This window comes from Camelus bactrianus, chromosome X (assembly GCF_048773025.1).
Source record: "Camelus bactrianus isolate YW-2024 breed Bactrian camel chromosome X, ASM4877302v1, whole genome shotgun sequence".
Lineage (NCBI taxonomy): Eukaryota > Metazoa > Chordata > Mammalia > Artiodactyla > Camelidae > Camelus > Camelus bactrianus.
Window position 1 is genome coordinate 103834793 of NC_133575.1, and position 26515 is coordinate 103861307.

The following is a 26515-nucleotide window of genomic DNA, read 5'->3' on the forward strand; positions in this document are numbered from 1 at the left end:
TCCCTGGTGTTCTCCTTACTTGCTTCAAGTAATAAATCTGTCCTTCACCTGCTAGAGAAATACTAAAATTTATTAAAATGAATTTACTGCATTTAGAAGAAAATTGGGGGGAAGGGGGGTTGGGGAGTGACACACGAGTCCAGCTAGATTCTGCCTTCCTATCTTTCTGCAATAGTGGATGCATATCCTAGAATGTTCCTGAATGATCATGTGAAATATGATTTCTTTGCCTTCCAAGCAACCCATAACACCATAAGGAAATGCCTTAAAACTAAAATGGCCAATAATCTTCAGGTAGCCCAGAGCTTCCTCCCTCTACATAACTTTTTATCAGCTAATCTCTGCAATGTCACAGTTAAGGTAAAAACAAAACAAAAAATGTGATGTGATTTTTCAAAACTGAAAAATATTCAAAACTTAAAAATTGGACAAGTGCCTTATGATGTTTAGATAAGGTTCTTACATTTTCGTATTGGTCATAATAGCAAGATAGGGAAAATTAACTGCACAACAGGAGCTTGGCTAACTAGAAATAGTCCATCTATGTAATGGGATACCATGTAGACATTAAAACAAGTAATTATATTATATCCACGTGGAATGGGTTTAATAGATGTGACGTCACCTCACCAAAGGCTCAAGTGATGGAGACAGAGAGAAATATACAGATATTATATAACATACATTTATATACTCCACTTGTTATAGAGAAATAATAATACTTGGAAACACTATTGCACACTTGCCATAACCCATGCAATGTCCTAAGCACTTTATATACATCATTTCATTTAATCCTCAACAACCCAGAGATAGGTACTATTATTATCCCTAATTTTCAGGAGGAGACAAACAGAGAAGGATAGTGGCAGAGCGATGAAATGCTGCCAATAATATTCTCCCTACTAATGTGAGACATTCACTGCTGTGATTAGCTCTTTTCTGTGCACTTTTTAATTGAATTATCATTGACTTACAAGGTTATTTATTAGTTTCAGGTGTACAACATAGTGATTCAATATCTTTATACATTACAAAGTGATCACCACTTTTATGGTTAGTTGTTAATTGGCCTCGTTTTTAAATCTTTAGGGTAAAATTCACTACCCAAGTGGGTGGCACGGATCCTGGAATTTGGGGAACACAGAGCTGGGCACTCCATCCCTGCATCCTTGGCTCAGCACTCCCAAGGACAGGTACCAGTGTGCACTAGTGGAGAGTCAATGGAATTCAGAGTCACTTAGGATTTGAATTCTAACCAAAGAAATTGGTTTTAAGGAAATATTAAAAGCATTCTTATAACAATACTTAAATAACAGCAAAATGGTTTCAATGTGGAAATTGTAACTAATTAAATACCACTTTCTCCTCAGAAAACACAGCTCTTTGCCCATTAACAGAAAAAGATCAAATATACACAGTTCTAAATAATTACAGTTGAAAATTTTTTAACTTTCATTCAGGTTTTCCTAAAAGTGCCATTCTCTGAAAGTACCAGATGGGAGGGAGCGCCTCTCTTACATATCAGATCAAAAAAATTCCTTTTTAACCTTTACTCTATCATTCTCCCCTTCCTTTCTCCCAGATCCTCGCCTGACAGAACCAAACTTCCGACTTTACAGGCACAGATGCAGGTTCCAGGCCCTGGACGTCCCTCAGGCTGGTCTACAGCCTGCTCTTGCTGTTGTGACCCTTGACCCCCTTCCTTGGACCCAGTTCCATGACTGCCTTCAAGCTCAGACTGCTTCTGGTCACCTGAATGACTACTGGCATTGGCTCCCTTCTCCAGCAACTCAGAGAGACCTGTTATAGGGGTGGGAGTGGTCAGAGTTGTAAACATGCTGCTTTCAAGACGTGAGTTACCATTGTCCCCACTTTGGGTACTTTTACTGCAAATTGAAGAGCTTTGCTTCAAATCCTTCTTGAATGCTTGGGAGCCTAGAGGTCAAGTTTATAAGCTAAATTTTGTTGAACCAAAGAATCTGAGTGATTCTGGGCAAGGTAACAAAGTTTTAAAAGGTGGAGGCTCCGGGACAAGCAAGGATACCCAGTTTTCGGGGGCTTTGCTGGGTACTAATGTCCTTCTATCACTTGTGTTTCTATGCCAATACTCCTGTGTTCTGGAGAAGCGAATCGCTGTGATTTTCAGCAGTTTCCAAAAGGAGGGCAAGTAAGGTAGACAGAAAAGTATTATGGACAGTAATTACCTCCTACTCCTAACATGTACAAACACCCGTCTCCCATTCACATGATTCCAGAAATACTCCCTCCTGGCATCACTTAATGACTCCACGTACCATCAGGAATTACTCAGACAGAAACAACACATACAAACATATCTGGCTATCACAGTCGGAGGGAAGTCATGGGGCCTCTGTTTATAGTTCAAGCTCTCCCTGTGATGTCTCTTCTTTCTCTAGCACCGCCATTATCCTAACTTAATATTGATATTTTGCAATTCCATGATCTAAATGGTGAACTCACCACCACCACCACTCTATCCTATTTACAAAAGTAAAGAGGAGGCGAGAGAGTTTTAAAAAAAGACCATCAGCAGGGAAATACAGGTAGAGGGTAAGTCCTCGTGTCCACACAGAACCATGAGGTGGTCCTGTTATTTATGACTTCTCTGTCAATTCCACCATCCTTTTGTCTTACCTACTGGGGAGGTACAGTTTCATTCCCAAGGAATCTGAGCCTTGGTGGGCTTCGTAGGGTTGCAGTACTCTGTCACGCACCCCCTCAGGATTGTTCTGTAAAAAGGTACCTTAGGGGATCTGAGTCTCATCCGCATTCCTTCCTATCCTCATTTGAAAGCATGAACACCATAACCACCTGTTTTGAGTGGCTCCAGGGGCCAAGAGTGGCTTCACATTTTGTGGAACCATTGTTTTGTCCCATACTAGATGCATTTCTTCTAGGGAACGGAGAGGTTTTAGAAAACCTCTAAATCAGCAGAGATCAGAGTTGCAAGGACACAAAGTAAAACGGTTGCAGATGGGTCAGGTGTAATTATGAGAGGCACCACCTTTATTTCTACCAGTCTCTCTGTTCCAAACTTGCAAATCTTGGCAATGGGAGAAACAGCACCATAAGTTTAGTTGCTGGTTCGTAGTGGCTATTACATCCTAGCAGCCTGTGCTGAGAGTCTCCTATCAGGGCTTGCCACAAGCTCCTTATAACAAGCATATTGATTTACCCCAAAGATTCTGGGCACCATTGGATCTGCTGGATGATAAGGGCCAGGGGGCAGATTTACCAGCATGGTAGCCTAGACCAGCTAGAGAGTCTGTTTTATCTGTGTATCCACATTAGTCGTGTGTGGTAGGAGTAACACCTGCATTTTTCAAGTCTTGGATGGTGGCCAAAATCTCTGCAGTTCCCATAAGGACAAGCTATCACATTTTACTTCCTCTGTTGATAAGGAGGGCACACTCTAATAGCTCCATTTTCCCCTTCTTACGCTAATATCCCTTTCTCCAGGGACCAGGTAGCCAACGTGACAGCACTTAGGAGATGGGCGCCTGTCTCTGCCTGGAGATTTCCCAAGTTAGGAGGCTTGCTGGAGCAGCCTGTCCCAGCATGGTGAGCCAAAGCCATGACACGGTGGATTTAGGAAGAAAACGATGGGGGCAACTCCCCACCCCCTGCTTTCTCCCTGCTTCCCTCTGGAGGTGCAGAAGATGACTTCAGTGTCTTCTGTGACTCCACGTCTTGGAGCACAGAGGTTAGAGGACACAACAGAAGGTCAGGTTGGCCCTGACAGCTACCAGCCAGACAGCCAGATAAGAAACACTCCAACTGGAGAGAGGGTTAGGGACTTGGCTTGGTGGGTTCTCAAAGGGGGCCCCAGTGTCCCTGTCTGAGAGGGTCCTCAGCTATATCAGGGGAGATGGGGGGGGCCATGCAGCTGGACATCAACAGCAGTAACAAAAAGTACACACTCTAAGCAATGTGCAGATGCTGTCCGCTGCCAAGTGTATCTGGAAACTGGTAGAATAATTCCAGAGGTGGGGGTCAGGGTCTCCCTGAACCTGCCCAGTGGCAGACTCAGGGAAGAACCCCATTTTCCCCTAAGCTTCATAAGCACTCCTTCCAGTCCACGCTAGGTACTACTGCGGGGGTGTCCTGGGTCCCTTAGTACTAGCATTGACTTAAAGGCAGTTTCCAATTAGTCTCTGAAAGGTTTGCGGCTGTCCCGGTTCCCACTGCAAGTTGCCAAGGTCAGCGGGTGCAGGTGCTTTGTGGGGGAGGCCAAGGGGAAGACGGTTCACAAGTATTATAGCAGATCTCTTGCTCAGGTTCCCCTGAGCATGCTCCGTTCTAAGGACTCTGGGTGTGTGTAACTAATGATTCATTCCTGGGAATTCTCTCTGTCTGTTAGGCTAGTGTGGTGGCTTAAGTGCCAGGCACCACTGCAGGCCAGACCTAAGAATCTTTTTGGTTATACAGATCAACTAAGGCCTGGTGAACTGCCTGTAGATTTCATTCCTGGGAACTCCGAGGTTAATTATCCATATCCAGAGATCTCTGCATGTGTATTAGTCCACTCAGGCTGCCATATCAAAATACCACAGACTGGGTGACTTAAACAGCAGACATTTATTTTCTCATAGTTCTGGAGACTGGAAGTCCAAGATCAAGGTGCCAGCAGGGTTGGTTTCTGGTGAGACCTCTCTTCCTGGTTTGCAGATGGCCGCCTTCTCTTTCTGCCCTCACATGGCTTTTATGGGTTTGTAGAGAGATCTAGTGTCTCTTTCTCTTCTTATAAGGACACTCATCCTATCAGAATAGGGCCCCACCCTTATGACCTCATTTAACCTTAATTACCTACTTAAAGGCCCTATCTCCAAATACAGTCACATGGAGGTGGATGAGGAGGGATAAACTGGGAATGCTGGATTTGCAGATACACATTATTATATATAAAATAGATAAACAACAAGGTCCTACTGTATAGCACAGGGAAATATATTCAATACCTTGCAATGGCCTATAATGAAAAAGAATATGAAAAAGAATATATATATATAACTGAATCACTATGCTGTATACTAGAAATTAACACATTATAAATTTAAAAAATTTAGTCACATTGGGAGTGAGAGCTTCAAGATATGAATTTGGCAGGGGACACAATTCAGTCCATAGCAACATGTCAATGATCCCCAGATGTCTGTTATGTTGATAAAACCCACTTTGCTGCTCCTGTTAACTTCCACTACCTAGACTCATCTATGCCTGGCTCCCTCCAGCATGCTACAAATCAGAGAGCCCATTTCAGTGGCGCCTACTTCTCACTGGCATCCTCGGTCTCAAGAAAATAGCCAGCAGAAGTGCTTTTTAAAGCTTTTGATGCTTCCCTCACCCACTAATTTATAGAGATAAGTGTTACAGGACAGAAGTTTTAATTTCTTTGGAGGGCAAACTTAGGGAGTGAATGAGTGGGTGCTCATAAGATCCAATACAGTGCTCTCGTGTTCAGAAGTTTTGAATTTCTTCCCCTACATTATGCCAGTGGGCTTCTTGCCTCTCAATGCCATATGTCACAGGCTAGCATCTGCTCCAGTTTGCATTAGACAAACCAGAAAACAGAATCACAAACTGCTGCCTGAGTTTACCACCGTAAATAAAACTCATAAATGCCTGCCACTCGTTCTATTTAACTCTGTTCTTTGCCTGACACTGCATCTCACTTCCCATCCCTGGATAACATACCTTAAGTAAATCTAGAAGAATGACAGCATCTTTGGATGGTGGCTATTATCCTCTCCACAAGGTGGCCCCTCCCCCTTTGCACACAAACACACAGGCCCCATGGAATAGAATAGACAGCAATTATTGAATCGCATCATGAAAATGACCATTTAATCCCTCTCAGCGGATTTGGAATGACCCCATTTTTACACTATAAACCTTTTATCGTTTCAACTTGGGAAAGAAGGAGGGTTAACAAACAGTTGACTTCAGTACTCCTCGCCCCCCACCAAGATCGGTCAGTGCATGCTAATCAGGATTCTATCATTCCCTTTGTCAGCAAGTGGAAAAACAACAACAATGGAAATATGACCCAATCAGAGCCAGTGAAAGGTGAAAAGTGCACAAAGGTGCTTCTAAGAAAGGTTTCCTCTCTCCTAAGAAGTGAATGCACAGAGGGGTAGTCCTTTCTTTTCCCCTGTGGAAATTGTTAGATCTGGATGTGACCCCTGGGAACTGCTGTAGCCATCTTGCCAAGAGCCTGACAATGAAGCCAAATCATGGAGGATGACAGACCCGAGGGAATCACAAAGAAGTGGAACTGGAGCTCTGTGTCTGGAGCCAGCTATACCTCTGGACTTCTCCTTTGAATATACTAAAAAAAAGGGAAGCTCTTACTAAGTGTGTAATAGGTATTTGAAACGCACATGTGCGTTTCCTGTGTGTGTGTGTGTGTGTGTGTGTGTGTGTGTGTGTGTCTGTGGTGCTGTATCTTGCCCAACATAAATTGTTAGAGTCGCTGAAGTCAAAGACTAGCCATCATCCAAACTGTCACTGATTTACTGAATGAGTTTAATGCGGATAAATTAGATGCAGAAACTGAGGCTGAGGAAAGGGAGGTGATTTGTCAAGGTCACTCTGGAAGTTAGTAGCAGGTACAAGACTAGAACCCTGGTATTGGCCTGGGAGAGTCTGAAACTCTCCAAATATTCTAGGATTCTAATGAGCAACAGTAGGGACAAGAGAAAAGATTCTCAAAATGACTGGATTTCAGAAGGCATCTCTCTAAATGGTCCTTCATCAGCTATATTTTTCAAAGTATTCCTTCTCAAAGAATATATCAACTGAGGGGTGGCTTGGGAAAACCAGTTGTCTCAGCCTGACATGTATCTCTGCCCATCATTCAGGATTCAGAAGATGGTACTGTGGGTGGGCAGAGTAGTTGGCTTCTTGGCCACAATAAGCTCTATGGGAGAGGCACTGTGGTCCCCTCACCTCTCCCTTCCCTATCTAGACTTCATCTTCCCTCAGTTCTCCTTTTCCCAGGCTGGAGACCAGGCCTGTGAGGAATACAAAGAAACAGCTCATGAGCTGCTTGGTCCAAGGCACTGTATCATGACAGACATTAATTTGACTAAACTGTTATATTTCCACGTTCAAATTCAGCCAGTAATGGGTCAACCTCTCTGCCTGTGCAGGCACAGACTAAAACCAAGACATAAACTGCCACCTAGAGGTCATTTATTGCGGACAAAAAAGGGTTCAAACATTATTTGTTCTGTGCTCACACTTGGGCAAGTCATTTTCCCTACAAGGATCTTAATTTCTTTGCCTATAAAATGAGGATGCTGTCCTAGATCAGTTGCTCCCAAACTGAGCTCCACAAAATTTGTATGTCTTCAGTCGTTCGTAATTAGGGTCATTCACCAAAATTATCTACACGGTCTTTGAAAACACACCTATGCCCATACACTGCCCCTAGATATTCTGGTTCAGTAAGTGTGGAGCAAGCAGAGTTAGGACCTGGACACATGTATAAAACAAAAACAAAAACAATCCACGGTGCTTCCAAAGACCCCATGTAAGGAATCTGATGGAGATGTTAAAAGGTGCTCCTCCAACAATGGTAGCCAGCTTTCCTCACTCTAGGGCTCTGGAAGCCTTTAATAAGCTAATGTACATCGTGGATTTCCAATAGACGTTAATATTATGTGGCATTCTCAAAGGTGTTTGGCCAAAGAACTGACACCTACTAACAGTCCAGACACATCAGTGTTTCCCAGATCACAGTCAGGAAAGCCCTAGATTAGGTGTCTTAGCTCAGGTTGCCAAAACAAAACACCACAGACTGGGTAGCTAAGACTACAAAAATTTATTCCTCACAGGTCTGGAGGGTGAGAAGTCCAAGATCAAGGTGCCAGCCAATTTGGTTCCTGGTGACAGCTGTCTTTCTGGCTTGCAGATAACTGCCTTCTCCCTACATCCTCACTATGGTCTTTCCTCCATGTATCTGGGCAGAAAGATCTCTCTCTCTTTTCCTCTTCTTATTAGATTAGGATTCTACCCTCAGGACCTCATTTAAACTTAATTATCCCCCCAAAGCCCTGTCTTAAATACAATCACACAGGAGTTAAGGCTTCAAGAGACAGATTGGGAGGGGAGCACAAGCCAGGCGATAGCACTAGGAGATACCCAAGGCCACTCTGAGTCCACATCCTAAGATTCTGAGTGAACCATTTTCTTTTGATGAATCGTTGTTCACGATATTAAGGAACTTCCCATAGGAAATCAGTACAGGTGACCTCACAGGGGTGTATTTTCAGTGTTCTTAGTGCCTCCAATGAAAGACGTTGCTAAAGAACAAAGTATTACTGTGATGACCAACCCTTGGGGGGTTGTCCTTTTTATTAACACTGGAACCAAAACAAGAACCAATAATTTGAACCTGCTCAGAACACTAGTCCATATCGCATTGCCACTTCTAGCCCAGATGGTGCCAAGCCATGCCGTTTATCAGCACATCAACACAAATAATTAATAAACAATCTATAATCAGAATAGAAAAGTTGTATTTGAACCAAACCAAGGAATGTAGCCTAGGAAACAGCCTATCAGTAACTCTGAGAAGCTGCTCTGGAGAAGCCTGGTTTTCATCAGTTTTATAGCTTTTCAAAACAAAGAACAACCATCCAACACAAACATGACAGGGGTACATTCCTTTAAGGTTTCAAAACAGACAGATTAACACATACACAGTGAGTCAGCATGACCTTGGTATCTGGGAAGGGAACCTTATCTTTAAAGAAGAACCAGCATGGGCATCATAGGAAGTGGGTGGCATTTATCCTTATCTTAAGTGGGCATACTTTACTTCTGGATAATGCGTTTTTTTCTTAATGGCTAAAGCAGATGCACAATGCATGATAAACAGGTCATAAGCCAGGCTGTTCTAGTTAGTATAAAGTTCAAGTCAAATCACATATAAGCCAGAATGACTTCCCCATACCTCAATTGTGAAAATTTCTTCCATCAATCAAAAAGTTTTATTGATCCCAGGCAGTGGTCTAAAACCCTAATCCTGCACCTGAACTTTGCATAACATTCAAGTTGTGGGCTAGATGTTTATTTTCTCGTCTACTCTCCCAGAGATAGAAAGGAGATTCCCTTTATTTTCTATTCTTAGGGTATGAAGAGAGATGGCTGAGCTGAAATTCCAACCCCTTGCAATTGTTTCCTTTACACCCAGTTTTTGATTCAATGTCTGCTCCAGTGGATTAGAAGGGATTCATACACCTTGGGTAGCTCATACCTTACATACAGACTTTGTTCCTGTATATTAGCTCCTGTCTTTTTATGAGTTCATATTCTGCTTATGAGACTCTGCTCTAGGTATTGGTTCATGTTTCTATATACAGATCGTGGTAGCTTGACTGTAAAGAAGGCCACAGCAATTCCTCCTGTCCCTGGATGTGCAGCCCTTTGATTGTATGCTGAAGGCAGAGTTGAGGATTTGCTAATTGAGTTAACGTGGGGATGAAAGAAACAGAAGAGTCAAGGGAGATCCAAGATGTTTGCCCTGAGCAATAAGAAGGAAAGAATTGCCAATTACCAAGGTGGGGAAGACAGAAGAAGAGCAGATCTGAGAGGGGGAAAAAAAGTCTTAATGAATAAAACCTTCATGAATAGTAAATAATTCTATTTATTTCAAAAAGTAAACTTTAAAAAATCAGTGAAACTAAGATTCTCTTAAATGTTCCAAAATATAAACAATATATAAGAGTTCAAATAAAATCCCAACTCCAAACACATTAATCAGTAACATATTTTAAACTGGAACAGGAGCCACATCATCTTTGGGCTGAGCTGTTGTGGGCATTCAGAAGAGTTGACCTGCAGCATTCTCTCATAAAAACACATGAATTATGAAAGAAACTGGAGTGTCATTGCCCTAAGTAAATTGTGAATTATTTGCATATATGTGATTATGATGTTAGAGAAAGTAATGTAATGATTAGAGTGGTAATTAGATTTTCTGGTATTGGTAGTAGACAGACTAATAGTAAATGACTGGTAAAATCAGATAACACCTCATTTTTATCTTTTCAGTATCGATGGAGATGGCCATATGATTATCTTCTTTTGGTCTCTTAATACAGCAAATTATGAGATTTCTTAGCATTCAACCTTCCTTACATTCCCTGATCATGGTGCATCATTCTTTGAACATGCTGCCCTGGATCACGTTAGCTAATATTTCGGGCTTTCCCATTAATTTTGCAGGCAACATCTGCAGCCTGAGTGTCAATCTCTGGCTGAGAGATGCATGAATGAGCAGGAATATGTGTTCACAGAACCTCACGCAAGGTGAGGTCCAGAGGTTGAGGGTCAGCCAAGGAACTTGGAAGGGCAAGTGAGTGGCAGAAAGGGCAGGGAGGGTGGGCATCTGACTAACTCTTCAGCTACAGAGCCCTTGGCCCTCTCCTCCGCAAGCGCCGAGTGCTCTGCCCTCATCATACAAGACGCAGCACCATGGGCTCCTCCCCTGGCCCTACCCCTCACTCGTGGCCCGCCTTGGGAAGCCTAGGCTCGGCTCCCCCACTTCCGACCCCGCCTCCTGGAACGGGCGTTAGCCTCGCCCACTTCCCTTACCCCCGTTACCCACCCCTCCGGCCCTAGCGCGGGCCCCATGTTGCGCCTGCGCACTAGCAACCATTCAGCCTTGTGGGCGGAACCCGCGCAAGCGCCCGGTACTGCCCATGGCCACGCCCACTCCTGCTCTGGGCCCGCCTCTGCGGAACGCACTCAAGGTGAAGCCTGGAAATGTAAAGATGTGAGTGGCTGTGTGATTTCATGGTGTTTGGAAGACTCTAGACTGGATGGCAAGAACACAGTTGCTGATACCTGCGCCAAGATCTTTATGAAATCCCAGGAAGAGAACTGTACCCAACCACTCAGCATATCTACAGCTGGAACAGATTGCCTGTCTTGTTCTCCTTTCCCTTTTGGGGGACAATTTAATGACTACAGTGATAACGCTGTTTGCTGAAATGTTTAAACTATGGTTAAGTTAACAGAAGACATGCAATTTTAGTTAATTGCATGTCTAATTCCAGTTAGAACTGGAAAATGTATTGGTATCTTTAAAGAACAAGCAATGCCAAAAATTCTTCTACCCACTTAACTAACTTTATTCTATTACCAAGCCTTTATAAGACCTAGTGGTGTGGTATATTGAAAGATACCTCCGACACAAGGAACCAAGATTCTAACGCAGGCTTCACCAGGAATTAAATGTGTGCCTGCTGCTTCTGCACTGATCTTCTCTACAACCCTGCTGGTCACCCTACCTCTGCCTTACCCTTGGGAGGATCAGGAGACTCCCCCACAACCTCCACAATCCCCAAATATGCGTTTATGGCCTTCATGAAATTGGTAAAAGATCATTTCTCATAGGGAGGCATTAGATTACCTACTACCTTTAGGGAAATAATTCCCTAAACAAAGGGGAGGGCTTAACAAATGGGGGGACTTCTACCATGGCCTAGAGACCCCATTCCTCTGCTACCAGCTCCTGTTCTTAGGGCATCAGATTTGGGGGGGGTAGTTAGGGTTATTTATTTAATGGCAGTACTGGGGACTAGAACCCAGGACCTCATGCGTGCTACGCACACACTCTACCACTGAGCTATATCCACCCCCCTTTAATGCATCAGATACTATAGCTCTGGGCTCAGGTTCAGGCAATGATGCACATGGCAGAGCCACAGCTTCCTTGATCATGCTGCTGTTCATTGTGAATAATAAACATCTACAAGCAAAATCTTCTGAAACAAATAAATTTTATTGGAAGAACACAAGTATTTTACGAAATGCAAGAAACTTAAGCAACAGATACATTTTAAAGACGCAGAAATGAGGACAGCTCAGGGAAACTCAACAGTATGTCTCTTAAATTATATTCTCTGCAGTGAAAGGTTATTAAGGAGCCTTTGCAGGCTATCACTCATTTTTGGTCTAATCACAAACTCTAAATATAACAAAAGTAAAATTGACTCAAGTACCATAAGATGAAGAGGTACAAACCAAGTAGCTATGGCAAGGAAACTAAGTCACACAGAATACAGAAGGTGTCAGAGAACAGGGGCCTGCCGGAGAGACCAATCAGCCCGAGACACTGCCTTCTACCCTATAGAATCCAAATACAGTACATACACACTTTGACATGTCCCCTATGTAAAATATTTTTAAAGATTTCTTGAGGAAGCACAAAAGCACATATTATAAAAAATGAAAACCACCCAAAGTCCAAGCCATTCCCAAAGGTACAGTACCCCAAAGTCAATTTCTGGTCAAATGACAAACAGCTGACATCACAGGGCCACTCCTTGAGTGTACGTCCTCCAGGTGAAGTTCACGGCTTCCGAAGAATTGCTGCGATTCTATGAAATTCAAAGTCCTATGGACTAAAGGTTAACCTTATACCCTGCCAATGCAAATGCTACACATACATAGAAAAATCAAGGCAAAACAATAATACAGAAGCAGTAAATGGCATTACCATTTCCCCATGTAGAAGTATTCTTCCCCTTCAGTTCTAAAATTTAAAAACATTTGAGGGGGAGCATTCATCTGTAATCATGAGGAGGTCTTTTTTATTATTATTTTTAACCACTTTACTGAAGCATGAAGGTATGATTGGCATACAAAAAGCTGTACATATTTAATACATACAACTTAATGAGTTTGGAGCTAAGTATAAATCCATGAACCGTCATCATAATCTATGCCTTAAACACACCCATTCTCTCTGAAGTTTCATTCCACCCTCATTAATTAATAGTAGTGGTATTTTTTGTAAGAAGAACATGACAGAAGATAGACTAAGAATTACCCTCTTAGCAAATTTTTCAGTATACAACACATCAACTCTGAGCCCTGGAGGAGAAGCACAGGCGCTTGGTTCCTGGCTTTAACTATATCCTATATCCTGGAGATCAGCACACTGACTGCACACCCTGTCTTCTAGGGTAGAGTCTACACCAGTCCAAGGTGACCTGATATCTCATGGTAGTATGTTCTAAGGGCAAATAAAATAAGAAAAATTAAATTATCCCTGTTGAAAAACAGGGGAAAGACCTCTCACTTACCCTTTTCTTAAAACATTTCCTTTGGAAAATTTGTCAATTGTTTCTCTGTCCCTTTGCAATCTATGCAAATCTGTTTAAAAGCTACATGAGCCTCTTGCTAATTTTACACCCATGAATGTTCCTTCAAGGACCTGGCAGCAAAAATCTTTGCAATAACTGAGAACTAGGTAAAGTCAGAACAACTAAAGCAGTTAAAACCAGAAATGCAACCAGACCCCCCTGAAGAACAGGAGAACAGGAACGTCATAAGTAGTGCCCAAGAGCCCTTAAACCTATGTGAAGAAGGAAGAAAATGACTCTGGAGAAAAAAAATCAGCAAAAATAACAACAATTCCTTCTCAGACCCCCTCCAAATAGTATAACAGGCTGAAGACACCCGTTCCCACAGCGGCCACTGTCCACAGGTCTCAGGAGACAAAACAAGGGTGAGACAGCAAACCCTTCACCTGCAGACAAAACCACGATTCCCTGAAAAATGGAAAATCACCATGCCCCCAAAACAAGGGTCTCAACTTTACAAGACAGCCATAATTTTTCATATCAGATCAGTGTCAAGTAGTATCTTCTGTCCCCCAGCAATGCGCACACACAGTTAGTGTGGGAGAACAGAGAAAGGGGACAGGAGAACATTCCTGCCACGACCAACCCCCACCACAACTTTCACACCAAAGCCCCTTGTCCTCCCCACAGTCACTCTCATACTCGCTGACCCTCCACAGATCCCTGCTGGACCACTTACGTGCTGACCCAGATTTCACAAATCGAGAGAAATGAAGAGCCCGAAACGGGGAAATCACAGCACCCCTCCCTCCTCAAAGTGCAACCCCCATCCCCTGCCACCCCTCCGGTAGCGCAGTGTCACGCACAATGCACGAATTCTCATTGCTGCTGAGCACTGCCTCTTCCTTGACAGTGCAGACAAGGTCCCCTTGAGGGAGGGTCAGCTACCCCAACAGGGAGACCAAAATGGCAAAGGGGCCAGACTACCAAGCAGCAATGCTTCCCAGCACATAAACTGGGGACGGGACAGCCACGGCCTGGGGGGGGGGTGCCCTCTTCAGCAAGAAGCATAGGAGGGCTCCCTCCTCCAGCCCGGACACCTGACCCGGGAGGTCCCTGGACGTCCAGGCTCATCCGCACCTGTCCCCGAGGATCCCAACGCCCCGGCTTCATGCACTGTCCACTGACGGGACCCTCCCCCGGGGCCTGTCTTCCAACCCACGTGCAGAGTGTCTCAGCGGAAGCGGGCAGACAGCGAACACGGACACGCTCCAACCGCATCCACACACATGCAAGTGGAAATCTTAAGGACCCCCAACTCGCCACTGCCCTGCAGCCTGGGACTGGTTCTGTTCAGCTCCTTCGGATCAGCACCGAGGCCCGACAACCGGCCACGGCCAACTTCCTCCCCCGGACCCAACACGTCCCACGCCCCCCACGCAGCCGTGGCCGGTGTGTGCCCTGGGCAGGACTTCAACAAGGCATCCGAGCCACGGGAGTGTCGACAGGAGAGCTGTCTGGCCAGAGTATCAGAACACACCAGCAACAGCAGCTCACTCTCATTAGCCTCTCTGAGGAGCACAGCTCAGTACAACATGAGACGCTGGGCGGTCAGCTCGCCCACGTGGGATCATTCACCACGTTCAACATCAGCGTCAGCAGGTGCCTCTCAGGAGACTCCCTCGGAGGACCGTGCTAGGCCCCAGCGTAGGAGGGCGAAGGCCCACCTTTCCTGAGCCACTTTCCCCAGCCTAAGGCAGGGCACAGCATGAGGCACAAGCACAAGAACTTCCCTAGCAGCAAAGTCCAAAAGCCTCAGGGATGCTAGAAAATCAGGAGCAGCCCCCCAGCACGAAAGTCTCCTCTTTGCCACAAGGCCGTGCCTTCTCGTGGCGCACTCAGCCACGTGCACTGACACCCTGGTCCCCGTGCTGTGCCGGTCCCAGGCAGTACCAGGGATGCGGAAGGGGCACAAGACACTTATTTGAACGCCGATGCTTCTCATAACTTTCACACCCCAGCCCCTTGCCCTCGATCTCTACGAGCAGCTCTTTGCAGTGCTGCTGTCCCCGGTCCTCTCCCCACCTGCAGGCTGCAGGCCTCTGAAGGAAGGACCTATCCTCTAGGTATTCCATCTTTCCTGATCAGGACGCTCCGGCCCTTGTCTGGCCCTCTACCCTCTGTCATTTTCTCTCAAAAAGAACCGACAATCATGGTGGCCGGCAACTCAGCCATGAAAGCCATTTGGTTCAAAATGTATTCTCCCAACTTTTATGACATTATCACGACCACTTGTGGCTCCTACTGCAAAAACACACTGTGTGACCTCGGGATAACCACGCTCAGCAGAAAGGGGGAGCACACGGAGGTGTGGGTAACCGCTGGTTTCTCACGCAAGAAAATGTTACGTAAGAAGGCTTCTCGCAGCTTAGTGATTAATACCACAAGATACAGGACCCGTTAAACCTGGCTATGATGCCCCCTATACAGTTTTGCTGGCTCTGTTACCATGGCAAAATCCATTCTGCACACCATGACTGTTCTCTGGGAAACAGAGACCCTACCAGTCCTTAAACCACAGGGTTTGAGACGATTCGGTAATAAACCAATGAAAAGAACTAAGGACAGTTCTCCATTCTATTCAGCTTTCTACCAGTGACAGCTGTGGCTTTTTTTCTTAATCAGCACCCTCACCGCCACAGCCACCATCATGGCTACCACCACCACCAACATCATCATTTCCAGTGGGCTAACGAGCCTCTCAAAATGCCTGCTGCTGTCGCAAGTCAACTACTGTCTGCATGTAACAGGGAATCAGTACAACAGGGAAGACACCTCATTTCAAAAGGCCTTGCCTTCGAGTGTCCACTATTACCCATTCTGTTCCTGTCACCCACAGAAACAAGGGGCATGAAGGAATAGTTAAGACAAACATGAGCCTGACGGGGGAGACCGCACTTAAAAACTCAACAGTACGTTACCATTCCCACACGCGCGGAAATGCTGATGGAGCACACGCCTCAGGACAAGGCAGGCCTAGGAATGCGCTCCCGGGCAAAGAACTAAGCAGCCAGCTTCCATCCAGCTCGAGTCTCAGTAGTATCACCTCCTCCCTCCTCAAGGGTCCCAATTCCTGAGGTTGCCACCAATCAGAAAAAGCCTGTTAGGGATGCCCTGCCTTGTGACCGCTTCCTACAGCGCTAGTACTCAGCAGAATCGCCCACCAAACAGTTCATTTCTGGTGGATACATCTTGCAAGACCCATCGCATTGTACATTTGAAATACATGCACTTTACTGTACAGGAACCGCACCACAATAGAGGTGCTACAAAATGCAAATGCAAATGAAAATGAAAAAAAATGCATTTAGGCCCTCCAATGAGAAGACTCAGGAAGACTGCAGACGGCAGCGGGCACAAATCTGTGTGGAAGGAAGTGGAGGCGCCATGGTTACTGGTAAGTTTCACAACTGCTTTGACTAGCAAATGAGCCAGGTGTGGTCACCGTCATGTCTCCTGGTGAAGGAACACTGGTCAGGATAAAGCCTCTCCTGAAGAGCATATGTTTCAGTTTTTCACTGAGTGAGAAATGAACCATGACCCCCATCTTCCAAGGATTTAAAGTAATTTAACCCATTACAGGGATAAACCAAAAGAGCAGGAGATGCCCATGTGCTGGGAAGAGGCTAGGCACTCTCACTTCTCCTCAATTAACAGACGTGCACTTTGAACTCGGGTGGCTGAACTTCAGCTTCTATGATGCCAGGTTCTGGCTGAAACTGGTACCAATAGGCAAGCAGAGGAAGTAGAGGAACCAGAGTTAGCTGCTGAGCCTGAGGGTTACGAGCCTCTTTGAGAACACTTCAGAACAGTGCGTGTTTCTGTTTAACGCCCACCCCCTGCTACAAGCGCCCCTTCGAATGACCAAATGTCTTCACCGGAATTCGATAAATTCAACACCACACAGAAAAGAAGTGATTTATACAGAAAAGGAAAGAAGTGAAGACCTTTCTGGCACTGCCAGGCTACAGGCACCCTCTGCCTGCAAGGGTTCACGCGCTACAAAGTCCTCACAGGTGCAGGTGTTGAGCCACAGCCGCCTCCACGTAAGGTGTCGAGTTGATCAGAGCAGAACGTTGCTGAGAGGAAGGAAAAGCCTGGCGTCCTGGGCGTCCCTGTTGCTTCACAGTTGGATTAAAGAGGTGTGCTTTCCGAGGAGATCCTTGAGTAACTTCTAAGGTAGCCTGCTGGCCCTGAGAAAGGGAACAACCATTTCAATGATAAGATGCCAAAGGCTAAAGAGCTTGGACAAGAGTGGGAAGCAGTGGTAAGAAGGAGAGTTGAACCAAACACCAGCGTGTTCGGCTCCAATATGTGGACTCCGGAAATGGGGTCGGGATTCCTTGAGCACCACCTGTGGGCTAAGCCCTTAACCGAGGTCATCACACTTGATTCTCACAACATCCATGACACCATGGTATGAATCCTGCTGTGCGAAACAGGAAACTGAAGCTCAAAGAAGATAGTGAGAAAGAGCTATGAAACTTTTAGACTCAGATACTGCAGACTGTGGATCAAACAGGATGTGCGGTCCCAGCCAAGTCTGCAAGCAAAGACATGGCCAAGAACGCATGGCAGGGTGAACATCCGAAGGAGGACTGACCTTTGCATTACTTTCATTGTATCCTGTGTTTCCAGGATCCCTCCCAGATAAATGTCCACCCTGCAGCTGTGGGCGTGCTCTGGCAGGCCACCATTTCCCACCACCCATGTGGTCCACAGGTCCCATCTTTACCCTTTTTCATAGATAGAAATGCTTTAAATTACCTTCCGATCCATGTTGCCATTCTAGGGGAAGACGTATCTGAGCCGCTGAGTGTCCACAGCCTGGAAGTCTATTTCCCACAGTCCCATCCAGGCCACCTTGCTGCTGCCTGCCGCTGCAAGAGTTTCCAACCACAACAAAAAGTCAGATCCAAACTTCGATGGGAAACTGTCAAGATCACGTTATTCTGAAAGCTGACATTGTAACAAAGTCAACGTGTCTGTAACCGCAGCACCCGCAGGGAACCGAGGAACAGGATTAAGGACCAGGCCACCTGTTTACTCATTTTCACCTTGAAATTCTCATCATTTTTTTCTTTTTCAGGCAACACATGAAGACGACCATTCCGAAATTCAACCAACATATGTTATTAACCTTAAAGCCGTGTGGTTAAATGAAACACAAAACCGCGCTCAAAGGCAGCCTGTCACTGGTAAGCAATCTCGCGAAAACGGCCAAGACCAAGACGCAAACAAATCCCCGGCGACGCCATCCACCCAACGACCCCGGACAGCGAAAGGCAAAAGCGGCTCGCGGCGCCCAACGGCCACCGCGCTGGGCCGGACCCACACCCACCCCGACCCGGCCAGCCGCGCCAGCCCTCTCCACCCTTTACGCCGCAAACACCGCAAAGCGTTAAGCCCACGACCTGGGGGAGGGGGCGGTCCAAGACCCGCGTTTAAACAGAGAACACGTCCTGAACGTTTCACCACGTTGGCACAGAAAGCCCAGCACTGCGGCCGAACGCGGCCAGGAGGCCTTCTCCGCCAACCGCCCAGGAGCCCGGGACGCACGTCTGTCAAAGTGTACCCGGACACACCAGCTACCCGATTCTCTCCGAATCACACGGCGGACAGCCCACTACGAAGTGAAATCAATGAAACTTACACTTTTGAGGTCACTGGAAAGGGAGCCGCCATGTCCCCTCATCACGCGGAGGAACGGTCCACGGAAGCCGCGCTGTACAATCCAGGGTCGCGAGCGCGGTTACGTGGTAAGGCGTCGGGGACGTCCTACGGCCCCGCCCCCGCCATCGTGATTGGTGGGCCTGCAATGATTGACGGCGAGGTTGTCCGTTCCCCCCAGGTGTCCTGCTGGAAAGTGCCCATTTCTCAAAGCCCAGCCAAAGCACTGAAATTATTGCTCATACTGTTCTCTTTCTACATCTGTGTCCATTCATCAACGCCTGGGTCTACTTCTGAAGCCTTGGCACGTATCTTTTCCTTTGTTTCCTGTCATCTCAGACTTTGGAAATCTTGCTTATCCACTTTACCCAGCCCTAGATCAATGGTCTCCTCCTCCAGGAAACCTTCCATGCTCTACCCTTTCCACCCTGACAGGTAAGTGTGAGTTCTTCACTATTAGATACGGACATGAAGAAACATCAGGGCAGAGATGCAGGGGAATCGTGCGAGCTCTGGGATCGGATAGTACAGGGCTGGGCAGTGTGTGAAGGACCCAAGGTTTGTACTTGGAATTTTGGCAAGTCAGTTCAGGTTGCAGACACTAGGGGGAGGTCAGGGAATACCGAGGACAAAGTAATGCATGGCAGCCTCCCAGGATTGGTCCTAGCGATGGATCCAAAGAACTGCCAGCCACCTTTTTCAGGATTTTTATATCGTTTCCCACCTTTCTGTCTGTGGAACTCTTGCCCTCCCTTCAAGACCCAGGCATAATCAGTTCTCTAGCTCTTTCCCACTCCTAGCCCAAAAAGAGTTATTCCTCCTGTTGCTATAGAAGAAAGATACGGGGACTTCATGTCTCTGCAGCAAAGGTCCCTAAGCTCCATGATCATGCAAAGTGAGATGAAGCCCCTTCTTTCCAGGAGGCCATCTGCTGAGAGATTTCTGCAGCTGCCTTCCATTGGTGAATCTTGCAGACAAGAAGCTGCCACTCCCCTAGGGCTGACTACCTTGGGTGCTTAACTCATCTCCACTCCAGTGAGGTGGGTAGACCACACAGCCACCGGGTCATGTCAGTTGGCCTGCACAGTCACAGTGCCCAGGGCTCGTCGGAAGGATGATCAAATGCCAGCACTGTCCTGCCCACGGGAAAGGTCATATGTGGGGGTGGGGGGGGCGGGTTGTGAGGCGTCGTTGTGTGCACATGGTCACGCAGTAGTCCATGACATTGCCCTGCCCACCGTGATGGTTGTTTTTTTGTGTGTCAACTTGACTGGTCATGGGATGCCCAGATTAAACATTATTTCTGGTTGTATCTGTGAGCCTGTTTCTGGATGAGATTAGCATTTGCATTGGTGACTCAGTAAAGTAGAGGGCCTTCCCCAGTGTGGGTGGGCAGGCATCATCCAACCCACTGAGGGCCTGAACAGAACAAGAGAGAGAGGAAGGAAGATTTGGCCCCTTTCCGCCTGTGTCACTGCTTGAGGTGGAACATTTCTCCTCATCCTCTCCTGCTCTCGGACTGGGAGTCACCCCATCAGCGCCCCTGGTTCTCAGGACTTCAGACTTGGACTGCATTACCCCTCTGGCTTTCTTGACATTACCGCTTGCAGACAGGAGATCGTGGCACGTAGCCTCCGTAAATCTATGAACCAATTTCCTCAGGATAAATCTCCTTTATATGTATATATGTATGTGTCTATGTATATGTGTGTGTATATACATATACACACTCACACACACATATGTATATAGAAAACATCTCTTATTGGCTCTGTTTGTTTGAATACCTCTGACTAATACGCGGGAAACATCACAGTCAGCCGCAGCTGTCAGAGATAGCGTCATAGTCTTCAAACAGAACTTGGAAGAAAGAGCAAAATCAAATAAATTAAAAGTAGTTCCAACCTATGGGTGAGGAAACTAACATAGTGGAAACAGGCAGCCAGACATTGGGCAGTGCTAAGGACACAGCCATTGGCCCAGACGGGTGTCTTCTCCATTAGAGTCTGGCTGCTCATTTGCAAGTTCCGAGATAGCTCCTGGGTGAGCTCTTCCAGAGCTGCGGTTGTGGGATAAGACTCTGACGAGGATCCAGAGGGCAGGAGAGTTGTTGCAGGCCTGGTCCAGCAATCAGTGAAGTGGCGCATCAGGCAACTTAGTCCCTATGGGGAGGGGAGAGAAGGAAAACTGGGGCTTTTGATGTGAATCCTGTCCCAGGATGTGCCAGGTCCTTGAAGCTTGTCCCTCTGACTGGCCTCAGCAGATGGATACGTGCTCAACCCTCTTAATACCCGGCATACGATGACCAACATCACACGGGTCCTGCCTTGGATCACCAGTGTCTCCTCGATCAGTGGTCACAGCTCATTCTGGACTCATCCATACTTCATTCCACAACCGTGGCCTGTCTGCAGAAAATAATCACTTACCCCTTACCTACCGTGCACTGTGGATAGCGGTTAAGCGTAGGGCTTGAGGTGTGCTGCTTGGTCCGTATCACAGCTATTCCTCTCACCAGCTGAATATCCTTCATTGCTTTCTGTGTCTCCGTTTCCTAATCAGCAGAGTGAGGATACCAGTAAGAACCATGTCACCAGGCTGCCGTGACGCTCAGTGAGTTACTGCAAAGGATTTACACTAGGGACTGGCACACACGAAGCTTTCAAGTCAAGTCTGACATCTTATTATCATCATGCGTCCGTCTGGTCAAATGTCACCTCCTTTCTGGAGACGTCCCCATGCTGTCCCAGCTGACACTAATTTGCTTTCTCGAATTCCTTTCCTGCTGACCATTCATATCACATAATCCACGTCTTACAACATTGTCCAGTTTGCCAATTCTTTATTCCACACTTTGTTACTGTCCTCTATGCTAACATCTCTGCTCATGGATGGATGAAGTCTTGCACAACTTATTTGAGTCTATGTCTCACTCTCAAACGTTTGCCGCTAGTTTCCAATTCATCAGCTGACTAGTTTATTTTTTCCTGGTGCAACCTAGCTCAGTATACAGCACAACACATACGAAGATTCAATAAGCACACAAGGAGATCCTGAAATAGTACTTTTCACTGGGAGATTCCCCAGAAATACTTCCCCTTGCGGATTCCGTAAACTCTCCTGTCCACTCACTGGTTTTGCCAGAAAGCACAGTGAGGGCGATGCTCTGACAGAGGAACTGGCAAGCGGTCCTGAAGATTTGGTTGACTACCCCAGGCCAGTCTGTCAGGAAAGCATGCAGCAGGCTGAAATGCGGGTCTCAGGAGAGCTGCTGTGCCCCCCCCCCCGGGGGGGAGAGAGGAGGCGGTTTAAAGGATCGGGAAGAGCACAGGAGCAGAAGTGTTCAAGATCACGGCTGTGGCCGAATCGGGAGAATGCATACTCTGACTTGACTGGAGAAGAGAGGTGACGATGTAAGTGGCCAAAGATGAGGGGACACGTGGCCCAAAGCAAGGAACCCTGGGTTGGTAGACTCCAGACATGCCATGCGCTTTTCAGGCCTATCATTTGGGTGTCAGTGTGCGGAGCAGAACAGAACAGAGGGTCATCAGGGAAAGGGAGGCTATTTAGTCATAAGAAGGTGTTGCTGGAATCCAGGAGGGTGGTAATGAATGCTGGAGCTCCGAAGACTGAGTGAAAAACATGGGTGAGGTGGCAAGGAGTGTACGTGCAGTGGCCGCTAGGTGAAGAACGGGCGCTCAGAGAGTCAGGGGCTACTGCAAGTTTGATGGTGCCATTGCCTGTTTGGATGGTGGTGCCATCAAGTGAGAAGAGACACAAGGGCAGAACAGCTTGGGGGGAGAAAGAAGGAAAGATGAACAGTGCACGTTGCCAGAAGTCTGAGGTGTCGATAAGATTGGAAATAAAGATGAATAGTAGTTCAGTGGAAATGAGGTCTGGAAGTGAGAGAAGAAGAGACCCAGAGCTGGCAGTCCTTGCAGGAGGTTTGATGTGGGAGTCCTGCAGTGGCTGGGATCTCCTGATACAGGATACAGAATGGGCTGAGAAGAGGGCCAGCAGAACCCCAAGGAAGGCTCAGATTTTGAGGGTGTGCTTACCGATCGACAGCAAGAAGGGAGACGGAAGGAAGGAGTCCGGGGTACAGAAGGTAAGATGCAGCAGGTCATGGCTTGATTCTTTGTGTCTCTGCAGTGCCAGGATGATTACGGAACCCTGGTGCCGGTGGTCTCATCACCTGCCCCTTCTACACCTAAAGGCATCTCTGTGGCTCATTTACCTGTTTGCTCAGAGATGTCATTCTGGTCAGAAGAAGGAGAGTTCCTAATGCATCAACAGTCCAAAGACCTCACTAGACAATTCACCACTGGCTGTAGAGTCAGGACCCAGTAACAGACCTCTGGCTCTGTCCCCTCCTCCATATATTCTCATCTCCTTAGCACTTCCTGTCTCCTTGCCTCCCAGTGGCCCTCAGAACCCACTCTTGGTCCCTCTCCTCCCGTATCCTTCTAGAGCATCATGCCAGCTGCTTTCAGTGCTGGGCCCACGGGGAGACTGGTGAATTTCAGGGCCGCAGACTCGTTGCTGAACTTGCTTCCCCATGAAGTGTGTTCCTGGCACGGTCAGCATGCTGGGGCATGTTTTCCATCCACAGTACAAACTTCTGGAAGTGGATCCTCTGGGACAAAAAGTGTTAGACAATTCTAATACTTTGATATTCATTGTTGAAATGTCTTCCAGAAACTTGTAACTATTTTTATTACCCTTTAAAAATCTGAGAGTTGTGACAAGAATAGATATAATTTATTGCAACAGACAAACAACAAGTTTATACTGTGTAGCGTACGGAACTGCATCCAATATCTTGTAGTAACTTATGGTGAAAGAAAATATGAAAACGAATATATGTATGTTCCTATATGACTGAAGTATTGTGCTATACCCTAGACATTGACACAACATGGTAAACTGACTATACTTCAATAAAAACATATTTTAAAAATCAAAAAATGTAATCCATTGGAACAAAATTCAGTTAAGTGATAGTCGCAGCAGGAGGAATTGGGAAGAAAAGTCTGATGTGTCATACGCTTCTTGTTCCCTAACTGATCTCAAATCCCGAAGAGTGCCACACCAGAACTTAGAGCTGTATCGGTGAGCACAGACTACCTCCCAGCTGCAGCCCGCATTAAGTTTGGGGTCTCCAGGAACCGCTGCCCACAAGACAGACCTGGTAGGAAGCTCTAGCGAACCTTCGTTCAACTAAATCTCTGTTTCAGCAGTACAAAAGCATTACGCAAGCCTTAGATAACCTTTCATTGTCTTCCTTTTCCCATTCCTGTACTGTGAATAATCAACTGCAAAGAACGTGGCCTTTGGAGTTAAAATCTACATTCCCCCACTTCTCAGCCTTATGCCCTTAAGCAAGTGTGTGAAACGAGACTCCTGGGAAGCCCCTGGCAGGCCTGTTGTAGGAGCAGAGTCAACAGTGAACAGGGCAGAGCCAGACACCTAGCACTGAGCAGGAGTTCAGTGAGTGACAGCAAATGTTCTGCACAACAATGCAGGGCCAAGACCCCGCGCTCAAGGAGGTGTTCGCTGAGTGTGATAAAGTGATTCTCCCAAGGTCATGGTCATAATAATAAAGCTGAACCCACAGTTCAGTGTCTTTCAGATCCCAGTGGAAGTGTTTTGCGAATATTAACTCATTTAATCCTCGTCAGAGCCTTTGAAGGTAGATACTGCTGCCCCTGTTTTACAGATGAGGAAAGAGAGATTCAGAGACATTCTGTACGTTTTCTGAAGCCGTGTGGCTAGGTGGTACCAAAGCCAGGATTCAAATGCTAGCAAATTGGCCTCACACACCCAGCTCTTATCTGGTGAGCTACATGCTGTCTCCGCACTCAGAGTGTAGACAGAGATCTCAGCCTGAAATGCAAAGCTATTTTTGTCAGTTGCCTAGAAAACATCTGAGAGAACATCCACTTCTTCAGGACCTTATCAAAATGGGATGCTCAGAACTCTCTTTAAATTTTAAGATCTACTAGAGAAAAGCTAATACCTCGCAAATGTACTTCATAATTTTTCCCCCAAAATAGAGAAATAGTTTTATTTATTTATTTATTTATTTACACTCCAAACGGTTTTAAAATTTCATTTAATAAATGAATTAACTTATTTTTAAACCTTTTTTTTTGTAGTGGAGGGACCAGGGACTGAACCCAAGACCTTGTGCACGCCTAGCACATGCCTAGCGTGCACCCCACCACTGAGCTGTACCCGACCCCTGGTTCCTAAAGGGTTTGCTTAATACTGTGAATGCATTATGTCAAAAAGGGTCATTCACATTCTGCATTTATACAATATTTACAAACCTCCTACCAAAGACTTCTACCATTCTTCACCCACTCATGAATGGAATCAAAGTGCCTGTTTTCCTGTATTCTGAATATTAGAGTTGTCAGCCTTCACTGTAAATCTTGTCAGGAAAACTAGTGTTGTAGTTTCCTTTGTCTGAATGGGTTTGAAGAACATTGCATGCAAGTGATCTGGAATGCTCACTGGGCATCTGTAACTTTCCTCTGTCGACTGCCTGGTCAAGACCTTGGCCCATCTGTCGGCCGGTCAGTGTGAGGGTGTCCCTGGGAACCTGTGACGGGTGCCTGCTTCCTGGAGGGAGGGCAGTCTGGCGTAGGACGGTGCAGTTCGGCCTACCTGTGGATGGTTAGTGTCAGGGTTGCCCCTCCTCCTTCCCCTCATGAGGAGGGCTCCGTGCTGCCCCACCACAGGGCTGGGCCAGGGAACGGTCTTGGGTCTTGTTCTGGGACTTGGGACAGTCACCAAGAGTAGACCTTCATTTGGAAGAGCCATGGTGGCCCAACGCTGACCCAGACTACTTGACTGGATCAGTAGAGAAACTTAGAGCCCTCACAGTAGGGACCAGACCTTCACGTCTGTGCCTCTCTGGCTGGAGACCAGGCCTGAAGCACACTCTGTGTCCATGGGAAACAGACAGATGGACACAGAGACAGAGTGATAGATAGACAGAGAAAAAGAATGGGAAGGAAGGAGGAAGGCAGAGAGGACCAGCCCTGCTGTCCGTCTCCCTGTGTCTGGAGGAGACTTTTGCCCCGGGGGCTTCCTGGACAAGCACAGCCCTCCCAGCCTGAGTCTGCCCTTGCTCGGGGCCTCACCAAAATCCCTGCAGTGCCTGGAGGACCATCGGGAACGTCAGGGGGTGATCATCAGTCTCTCCCAAAGTCTTGGCAGAAAGGAGCTCCATGCCTTTCAGGTCTTGGCCTCCCTGGGGTGGGGGAAGGAATCAGAGAAAAAAGCAGAAAAGGACCTCAGAGTGGGCGGGCCCCTGGCCGTCCCTCCTTCCTCCAGGCTGCCTGAGTCCTGCCAGCTCATCTCCAAGTTGATGCCACTTTCAAGGAAAAGGGAGAGAGCAGAAGGGGGAAGGGACCCCCTGAGGTGTGTGGAGAGGCCTGAGCCTTAGACCCTTGACCACTGGAATAACGAAGCTCTCTATGTGCACACGTGGGCTGGGCATCATGGATACAGCTCCATCCACGTGCCTGTGCACCAAGATCCCTAACTCTGAGTGTCAGAGTGTCCAGTGCTTGAAACACACTTCCTTTCATCAGCACATTTATCCCCACAACAATGGTTATGAGAGGGATACACACAGCCTGGCCCATCCA

The 26515-nt window shown here is 46.7% G+C and overlaps 1 long non-coding RNA gene across 1 annotated transcript; it reads right to left on the bottom strand.

Annotated features, from left to right (window-relative positions):
- Positions 1-11797: 11797 nt before the first annotated feature.
- Positions 11798-18954, bottom strand: LOC105079680 (uncharacterized). The gene is made up of 3 exons (XR_006719534.2): positions 18838-18954; positions 17952-18064; positions 11798-17377 (listed from the first exon to the last, which is right to left on the bottom strand). It is a non-coding gene; the product is annotated as an uncharacterized LOC105079680 (long non-coding RNA).
- Between the last annotated feature and the right edge of the window lie 7561 nt (positions 18955-26515).